Source organism: Dendropsophus ebraccatus, chromosome 7 (assembly GCF_027789765.1).
Source record: "Dendropsophus ebraccatus isolate aDenEbr1 chromosome 7, aDenEbr1.pat, whole genome shotgun sequence".
Taxonomy (NCBI): domain Eukaryota; kingdom Metazoa; phylum Chordata; class Amphibia; order Anura; family Hylidae; genus Dendropsophus; species Dendropsophus ebraccatus.
Genome location: NC_091460.1, coordinates 124,735,080 through 124,743,559, shown reverse-complemented (window position 1 = coordinate 124,743,559; position 8,480 = coordinate 124,735,080).

Sequence of the window (8,480 nt, the reverse complement as noted above, 5' to 3'; positions counted from 1 at the left end):
GCTGGGGCTGCTGAACTTGGATAAAGCCCTAAGGCTATGTGGGAAACATGGATATAGTCATTGGCTGTATCCATGTTTTCCAGACAACCTTAGAGCTTTATCCAAGTTCAGCAGCCCCAGCTAATCAAATGCTGAACGATCGGGTTTGGATCGACTCGAACCCTAACCCGGTTCGCTCATCTCTAGTCCTGGCCAGAATACCCCATTCTCTGTTCATCAGTAAAGTTAACCTGAGGACAAATAAATACAAAGCTGCACAGTCATCATGCCTAAAGCTGAACTGACTATTCCTCAGCTCACTGCTCCTGTATCTTTAATACAACATTACATTCAGAGTACAGTATATCCATATTCTTCTGCAGCCAATGTCTCATTCTTACTCAGTCTGATTCCTTTTGTTTCTTGGTCCTACTGTAAATATGACAACACCCATGAATATATTGTACTATACCAGAAGTCAATATTATTATAGCTATGATAAAACAAAGCATCAAAAACTCATGCCAGGCGGGTGAACAAAACACCAGGTGAGTATTAAAAACAGTGTGCAGTAAATTGTGCGCAGCACAAATGGTAATTATCATTATAATTATTATTGTTATTTTTATTATTATTTTTATGCATATCGGTGATGTTTCAGTTCTGGCTATCTGTCCTATTCTTTATGGCCTTTTGTAGATAAATTGCAGTATCCCAGGTCTACTATACCAACCACTAACCAATGCTTAATTTTTGGGTGGTTGTTCAAATGTTAATAAAATGTTGTTACTTTATTGCACTAAAATACATTCTTATTTATTGCACAAGCTGATGATGCAGAGGTTAAATGGTTGTGTGCATATTCAGAATGAGGATCGAAGACCTTGGTCACATGATGCCCCCAAATGAGAGAGACCCTAGTCTAACTCTTTTTCCCAGGTCCGTAGGATTCTGTCTCAGGCCAGCTAAGTGTGAACCTCTCTTTAATGCGCCTGCCAATGAGAAATTTCCAGTTAGAATAGTTAAAGGGGTTGTCCCGCCAGGATCCCTTAATTGTAATGCTTTAAAACAAAGCTATACTTACCAGCAATCCAGGCCCAGTCTCTTGAAGGCAGATTTTTAGTCTTGTGCTGGTTGAAAGAAAAAAATTAAACACATGAAGTCCTGGCCAATACAGATTGTTCCGGCTCACTGTGTCCGTCAATCAAATGAGGGTACGCAGATGAACTGGACTTCCTGTGTTTAGACTCACACAACATATGTTTTGCATAAATACAATACATTTATACAAAACATATATTGTATTTGAATGAATGGAATGGAATTATATGTAGGTTAGTGTGGATGCTATTCATTGAACATGTCAGTCCACACAATGGGGAGTGCGGCTCCGGCCGCACATTCCATTGTGTGCAACGGGGAATTGGAATGCGGGCGCCAGGTAACATCATTTTATCTTCTAAAAGCATGGGGAATTGATTGATTCTCAGCATTATCAACAGTCACATTTTGTTTATGCACTATGCCTTTTCTTCTCTATGTACACACTTGATCATCAGTCATTGCTAGATAACACAGACCCTCTACACAGATGTTAACACTCTCCTTTTTGTGTCTTACCTAAGGAAATACAATAGACACATGGGTACAGATAGGGGTGGTGTCACGAAGCAAAGAAGGTAAAATGTACCACATGCATATATGTAAAAGAGCTGTTTTTAGTAAAGAAGCTTTCATCCCTCTTCCATTTTTCTTCCCCAATGGTCTCCATGGTAATCCCAGGACGATTTCCGGTGTCATTTTTATGCCATTATCTGTACTCTCTATCGCTAGCTTGCTTGTGTATTTGCGACTTTTTGATCACTTTTTATTAAAATTTTTCCAGAATTGATGTGACCCAAAATTTTCAATTTTGCGCTTTGGCGGGATTTTGCACTCACACCGTTTACCTGCGAGATCAAGGATAATTTAATAGTTTGGGCAATTCTGCACGTGAAAATTATTAAATTAAATATGTTTATTTTTTTATTGAATTATTTTTTTTTTATTTATGAAATGGGAAAAAGGGGGTAATTTAAACTTTTATTATGGGATGGGATATTTTAATAATGGGAGTCCCTTAGGGGACAGTATATTGACTGTTCATATAGATCAGGGATGAGGAGCCTTCGGCCCTCCAGCTGTTGCAATACTACAATTCCCATCATGCCTGGACAGCCAAAGCTAAAGCTTTGGCTGTCCAGGCATGATGGGATTTGTAGTTTTGCAACAGCTAGAGGGCCAAAGGTTCCTCATCCCTGATATAGATCAATGCAGTACATATGTACTGCATCAATCTATGTTATGTGCACTAGATTACTATAGGCTACTGAAGCCCATAGCACTGCTTCAGTTTGGGTAATTTTACAGTTCAAGATTAGGGATTCTGTAAAAAGACAGAGAATTTGAGCAAACCTACATTCACAGAAGAGTGTAGTTAGTTCTTCAAGACGTTTGGAACAACCTCTCTTGCGAGTTTCTTCTAAAACTATGGGCAAGTGAACCTAGAATAACTAATTTTTTTTTAAGACAAAGAATAGTCACACCAAATATTAACCTGATTTAGATTTCTTTTGTGTTTATTTATTTTGCATTTTAAACTGATAAAAACAAACTATTAACGCTTTGATTTCTGAAAACAATCTTACTTTGCAGCATTTTTTCCACACCTGCCTAAAATTTTTGCACAGTACTAAGGGCAATATACAGGTAACAAGTCCCCTTTAAATATTGTTATACTAATGAGCTGATGAGCCAACATAATAATTTGTTAAAGATCCAGAAAAAAAAAAACCCTCAGGCAATAGCATCTGGATAAGCTGATTCTCATTTAAAATTACAATGTGGCCCGATCAGCAATTCATTTGATATAATTTATGATATGATTATTTACACTATAATTGCAAGCCAACTGTTATCTTTCATCTCATTTTCTAGAATTACAGTTTTAATTGTTGACATTTACACAGCAGGAAATTATTGAGGGGGAAAAAGAGTTGTAGCAGACAGATATTATAGTCATTATAACATTTGTCAAAACAGTACAATACATGGTACAATAATTGTCATTATTTTAAAGCAACGGCCATTGTTTTGAAATAACGGCCATTACTTGCCAATAAATGGCGGCCATCCACTAAAATTGTGAACATAGCCTTTCTGTGTTTTCAATCCACCCCTGGTTTTGGTTAAAAAATACTGACCAAAATACTGAGCAAAAATACGGTGTGTGTGTGTGTGTGTGCCTAAACATTTAAATGACAAAGTTTTTTTGCTTGTTTGTTTCAGCTCTCAAAATGGTTTGTGATTGATTGTTTTCTATTAGAGATGAGCGAACCAGGTTCGGGTTCGAGACGATCCGAACCCGAACTTCCAGCATTTGATTAGCTGGGGCTGCTGAAGTTGGATAAAGCTCTAAGGTTGTCTGGAAAACATGGATACAGCCAATGACTATATCCATGTTTTCCACATAGCCTTAGGGCTTTATCCAACTTCAGCAGCTTCCGATAATCAAATGCCGAACAATCGGGTTCGGATGGACTCGAGCATGCTCGGGGTTCACTCATCTCTATTTTCTATCAAACATATTCATAAGGCTAAGTTCACACACAGGCTAAGGCTAAGTTCACACACAACGTATAAATTCATTAAATAACGGGCGTAGTTGCAGGTTTGCAACCATGACCGTTATCTAATAAATTTGGCGATTGCTTTTATTGCTATGGAGTCCCGGCCGGAGTGTATACACACTGTATTGGAACATTTTAGTTTTGTGCGACCGCTATTCATTAAATAGCGGCCGCACAAACTGACAGTGCAGACAATGTAAACTGCGTCTCTGGACGCGCTTTACATTGTTTGCTATGGTTAATTGGAAAGCGGGCGCACCCGAATGTACCCACATTCCAATTATAAAGAAATGCAGTTCATCTGGCCAATACTGCAGTATCGGCCAGGTTGAACTTCATAGACAGCCCTCGTTCTGTGACACGGCCGGCTAACAGAACGGCCGCTGTTATACTGTGTGTGAACCCGGCCTATATCTAGGTAAATATTTGCAAAACACTAAAACTGTTAGTCTAACATAAACTGGCAAAAATACTGTCTAATAATAATAATAGTAATGATCATCATCATCATCATCGTTGTGTAGTGCAGAGTATTTTTCTGTACTTTTTAATCCAGAGGGTGCAAGTACAGACAAAATCAGACATTATAAACTAATTATCAATTCAAACAAGTACAACAGCTTTGCTTTGTATGATCGTCCAACCTTTGCCTTTGGATTTATTTTTTAAAGAAGCAAACTGGTGATGAAATGTGGGTGTATTCCAGGGACAAAACAATGCAGGTAATAGAAGCCCAAGTGGCATCAGATGGGAAGCCAAATTTATTCCAAATATCCACTTACTAAACCTACAAGAAGTAACTCGTAGGCTACTTACTATTCACATAGTTTTTTGTTTTTTTTTAATATTTTTTCAATGCGTTTGATATACTTTGATGATAAAGGGAAGACGTTAGCAGGAAGGATCCTTTTGCACCATTTTGAGATATATAGGAATTCACAGTACCGTATTTTCCGGCGTATAAGGCGATTGGGCTTATAAGACAACCCCTGACTTTTCAGAAGATTGTCAGGGGTTCGCCTAATACGCCGGAAAATGTTGACCCCTGCCTGACCGCAGCCCTGCTACGGTCAGGCAGGGGTTAACTGCAGCTAAATGAAAAAAAAAATTAAACAGTTAACTCACCTGGGGCCTGTTCCCAGCCTCCGTGCGCCTCCTGTCCTGTTCCCAGCGCAGGCAGTGTACACTGACTGCGCCGGGATCCCCAAAGCTGTCCTAAGCAACGCTCGGCTGGCGGGAGAGCTTCTGAAGAATGACAGAGGCTTCGGGATCCCCAGCGCAGTCAGTGTACTTCACATTGCTTGGGCCGGAAATGGGCCCCAGGTGAGTTAACTCTTTGTTTTGTTTTTTACAGTGGTCGCCCCATACGGTTGGGATGCGGCCATTTTTGAGCCCCCCCACCATATGGGGCAATCATGGGGCGTATAAGATGACCCCCGACTTCTGAGAAGATTTTTTGGGGTTAAAAGTCATCTTATACGCCGGAAAATACGGTATTCATTGTCAGAAATATACAATTAGAAAGGGAAACACAACTACAGTGGTACCTTGGTCTAAGAGTAACTTGGTTTAAGAGCGTTTTGGTTTTAGAGCTCACAGTTTTTCAAAATTGTGACTTGGTTTAAGAGCATTGCTTTGGTTTAAGAGCTCCCTGTACTGGGCGGGAGGGGGAATGGGATAGGGGCATGGCCTGTATAGCGTGGTCTACAGCCCTGTACTCTGACACAGGAAGTCTCCCTCAGCTTCCAAATCACAGCAGATCCACTTCAGACTGGTGCTTGCATCAGAGACAGGACTGTGGAGGTAATTAGAGATGAGCGAATTTGGCGAAGTTCGGATTCGTATGAACCTGAACTATCGGCTTCTGATTCCCGCTGTCTGCAGCCTCTGTGAACAGGGTAGGTACAGCCTTACGGACCGCCAGGAAAACTGGGATACAGACATTGGCATAGGCTGTATCCCAGTTTTCCAGGCGGTCTATACGCTGTATCCACCCTGTTTACGGAGGCTGCAGACAGCGGGAATCAGAAGCCGGTAGTTCAGGTTCATACGAATCCGAACTTCGCCAAATTCGCTCATCTCTAGAGGTAATCTCTTCATAGCTGTAACTCTCTCTCTCCAGGAATAGAGTGCTGCATGTATTTGCCCACATATCCTCTGCTCATTCCTTCATGCTCCCTGCAGTCTCTTTCAGTCCTGATAGGTCCATGCTGAACACACACCCCTTCCCGATTGCTGTCATGTGACCACACAGACCTCTGACAGCAGCCCTGCTTCTCTATTCTAGCCTGTTGTACTACACTACTGCATTATGGGGATCTGCGGTTCTATCCTGTATCTACAAACTGCTGCTGTTCTTTTATTCTTATGCACTTACTATACATTATACTCCACATGCTGATTGCCATATTGTATAGTAACTTATAATATCACATATTCAGCTGTTTCTAAATCTTTGTTTCATCAGTTTTACATGTTATTCAGAATAAATCATTATTTTTTGGGATGTGGAACCAATTGTCTGCATTTCAGTGATTTCCTATGGAAAAATTTGCTTTGGTTTAGGAGTGGATTTGGATTACAAGCATGGTCCTGGAACGAATTATGCTCGTCGCTCAAGGCACCACTGTATGTCTTTATTTTTATTATTATTATTATTTTTTTTAATAACGCATAAAAAAAAGAGGTAGTAACAGACTTCCATCCCACACCTTCACTATCTGTCATTACCTCCTTCCAGTATATTAATTTGATATCCTAAGCAAGGTTATCCAACTATTTCATTTCATCAGTTCCCAGAAGGAAGACCTGGTTTCACCGATCTTATACACCCTTTAATACATGGACTGGACTCTATACCGACTTTAATTCTGATATCCTACTCCTTGCCATATCCTACTTTAACTCTCAACGAATGCCTGTTTTTATGTACCAGAGCAAACAGACCTAAGTCTAAAAGAAATTATCTATGCACTTTGCAGTTGTTCCTGGTGTTGTGAACACGTAGATTAAAAACAAAAAACAACAAAATGCAAATCTACTCAATCGGTTTCAGGATAATCACTTTTTTAAAACTTTTATTTTGAAGTGTCACTGTCGGTAAACCTTTCAAAATCTAAAGGCCGTATTACATGTAGCGATTATGGTTTAATGATTCGCTATAGCGATCGATCACTAGTGAAAACTAATGATTTTGTAGCCAATGATTCTAAGGTTATTACATTCACCGATTACGGTTATGAACAATCGTTTTCGCTAATCGTTCCTCAGGACAACCCACGCAACATGTTTTATCGGCGAACAACTAATTACAAACGACAGGCGAACTACTAACGATAATTTTTTAAATGTTGAAAGACAAAAAATTAGCAATTTTTCATTCCCCGTTTGATCGCTGGGTGTTATTACACAGACAGATAATCTCAAATTTTCGATCGTTTTAGGGAATTTTTAAACGATAATTGCTCCGTGTAATAGGGCCTTTAAAGATGTAGATGGGATATAAAGCAAGTTTAAATTTACATTCATGATTATTTTTTTGTTATCATGCTGTAAAACAAAGTTACTGTATACTTACTTGTATCCAGGTCCAGTCTCCTGAAGGCAGCTTTTTAGTCTTGTGTTAGTTGAAAAAAGAGACTAAACACAAAGTCCTGGTGGCCAGTACAGAAAGTCACAGGTGATATCACAGGTGTTCTTTGTATTGGATATCCTCACATCAGGACCTGTGGTGGCCATGAGGACTGGAGTTGATAAACACTGCATTAGAGCAAACTATTCTGAGGGCATACTCTACGGAATGAAGCACATTATGCATTTTGCCCATTTGGCTGATAGGCTTTGAAGTCTCATCCGCTCGTGCCGCTCCTCCCCGGGTGTAGGGAAAAGATGGATCCAGTCCTAGGAAACTGGGAAAAGTTTCCCAGGGCTGGATCCATCTTTACCCAACACCTAAGGAGGGGCATGGAGTGGAGCAGATTTCAAAGCCCCACAGACTGAGGAGGAGAATGCAGATAGGAACAAAGAGATTTGCTTCGTTCCTACAGTAGATTCACTCATCTCTAGCTGTAAGGAATATGTGCACATTGGGGGGACATTTATGATTGTTGCGCTGGTGGCATACACCACTGAGAAGGCACAGGTTCTCATCCTCTCTGTACGCTAGCCGTAAACCCACCAGATGGGCGGGTGGGGGGGGGGTGCAAAAAGGTGCCGAGGAGGCGTGGCCTCTTCCCGTGCCTGATTTATCATGATTTACACCTGATAGCAAGGTAGGAGCAGGTGTAGATTGCTGCACCCACAGTGCGGCAGATGCAGATCCCGTCAGATTTACCTTAGATGTGTTCGCCTCTTAGTAAATCCGGTGGGGTTAATGGGGATAGGGCCTAATTTAAGACTGCTGTATGAGTATTCCAGTCTTAATAAATGTCCCTCATTGTTTTTAGATGCAGCATAAGCTCGACCACTATAGTTCCATGAATACACTCCATAGTGTTTATTAAAAATAAGCTTAAGGCCATGTTCAGACACAGCTGTGTCACAGAACGGCCATTGTCTGAGATGTTCAACCTGGCCGATACTGCAGTATTGGCTGGGTGAACATCACTTCAACTTATTTGAAAATAACAATGTAAAGTATGTCCGGAGCCGTACTTTACATTGTGTGCACAGTCTATTTCATGCGGCCACTGTTCACTGAATATAGGCCACAAAAAATAGACATGTCAGTTTTCTGTGCCGCGTGAAATCTCAGCTGCAGTGTATACAGTGTGTATACACTGTGGCTGGGATTTCATAGGGGTTAATGCGATCGGCCGCTGTGATTAAACAATG